The following is a 2,089-nucleotide window of genomic DNA, read 5'->3' on the forward strand; positions in this document are numbered from 1 at the left end:
GTGTTTAAAGTTGTACAGATCTCTTGTTTTTTTGTCTTTATTGTTAAGTTTACTCCAGGAATCCTCCCAGTTTCTAGCAGCAGGAGGAAACTGGACAGCACTGGAAAACAAAATGCTTTACTTCTTTGTCTCACTTTGATCATTTCTATCAAACACATTTAATAGAGAAAGTGTTCATCACTGAAGGTTTCATTCATGTAAACATTGTGGATCCATGCTGCTGTGGTTCTGGCGGATGATGGTGGTGGGGTCATGCTGCGGGCTCTCTCTGAGCTCTCTGCACAGTCTACCTGGAGCCCTGTCCATCATCCGCAGGGCAACGCACCGCTGACTTTTCAGATCACTTCTAAACGGTTAGTTGGGAGATGCTAACGGATGCAGCTTCATCAGAGCTGATGGGATGTGGTGAAGCAGGAGATCGGTCAATCAGAAACATCTCCATCTACGTCATGTCAGTATGGACAGAAAAGAATCAAACTGCTTAGATTCTGTCAGGATGAATATAATCAGTTCTTAGAAGGTGCAGTTAGTTAAATTGGAGGCTTTTAGGTTATAAACTTTTTAAAACATTTAATAAATTTGGTTGCTTTTTACTTTTGGCAGTGTAATGATAATAAAGTTGAATTATATGCTATTAAGCCCTAAAGTGAATATTATTGGTACAGGTTTATTCTTTGACTTGTTTAAAATTGAATTAATGAATCAGGAGGAATTTAAGTTTTAACCTTTCTTACTGGTGGAGTATTTTAACCCTTTATATGGCAAGTTAGCGTTTTTGATCACTTGCATCCCCCTTAAAAATGGTGTCCCCCAGTCCCTCAGTGAGGTCTAGAAGCACAAGATCTATATCCAGCCATTAAGTGTAACACTAGTTTAGTTATATAAAGACTAAAAAAAGCAGAATATCAGAAAGTCTAAGTTCGTCTGCAGGAGCTGTTGTCAGTAATTAATAATAAATACAAAGGAATAATTTATATTAATGCCATTTAATTTTGTAGATGGAAAAAAAAGTAAAACACTACAAAACATAAACCATACAAAGAACCCAAAAAATATACAAAAACAATAAATATATACAGTACTGCAGTATGTCTAATGAATGTACACAAAAGTCTTACATTTCCCAACGGCTCAGCACAACATCTGACTGACACACATTTAAGTCCATAGTTTGATTATCCAGTTATTTGAGATGAGAATGTCCAAGTGCAAATTGTGTCCAACGGAGAAGAGATGAATTATGAAAAGTGTGTCAATATGATGAGATGGAAAGGGAAACGCTACAGACCATCAGCCTCCTACCAGACCAGTATGGAGTTCAGGTTTTCCTGGGCCCAACCAGTGTTCAGTAGCTCGCCATCCTTTAACCCAAAAAAGGGATCACCTGGCCTGTATTGAAATGTACAGGACCAGTAAATTATCAGCTGCTAGTTAACTAGAATTTTTTTATATTCAGAAAATAAATGCAATTACATCCACCTTTCGTACAGACAAAATAGATATCAGCATTTATCATAATCTTAAACATCTTTTAAATTTAAGATCTTAAACTGTTTGACAGTTGATTAAAACAATTAGCATTGGCTAAGACCACCAACATGCTAAACAAACAAAACAAAATTGTATTCATTACTCACCAATTCCATTTTAGGCTCAGTAAACGACAACTTCTTGGCTCCAAACTCACTGGATATGAAGATCTACATGTTTTTTTCATATTGTGAGTATTTAGAGTGCACAATAAACAAAGAAATAACTTGTTTGAAAGCACAAACCTGTAGCTCCTTTGTCTCCAGCTCTCCCCTTCACACCTGACTGGGAAAGCTGGAGCACACTTGAATACCACTTCAGATGCATTGATTGGCTGAATGCATCATGTGATCAATTGTCACTCTAACCCAGTGTTTTTCAACCCTGGTCCTCAAGGCACACTGCTCTGCATGTTTTGGATGTTTCTGAGCTTTAGCACACCTGATTCAGATGATTGCAGTTCAGCAAAGCCTGATAATCTGCCATCAATTGATAACAGGTGTGTGAAAGCTGGGAAACATCTAAAACATTCAGGTCAGTGTGCATTGAGGAACAGGGA

Source organism: Cyprinodon variegatus, unplaced genomic scaffold (assembly GCF_000732505.1).
Source record: "Cyprinodon variegatus isolate N-32 unplaced genomic scaffold, C_variegatus-1.0 Scaffold660, whole genome shotgun sequence".
NCBI classification, from domain to species: Eukaryota; Metazoa; Chordata; class Actinopteri; order Cyprinodontiformes; family Cyprinodontidae; genus Cyprinodon; species Cyprinodon variegatus.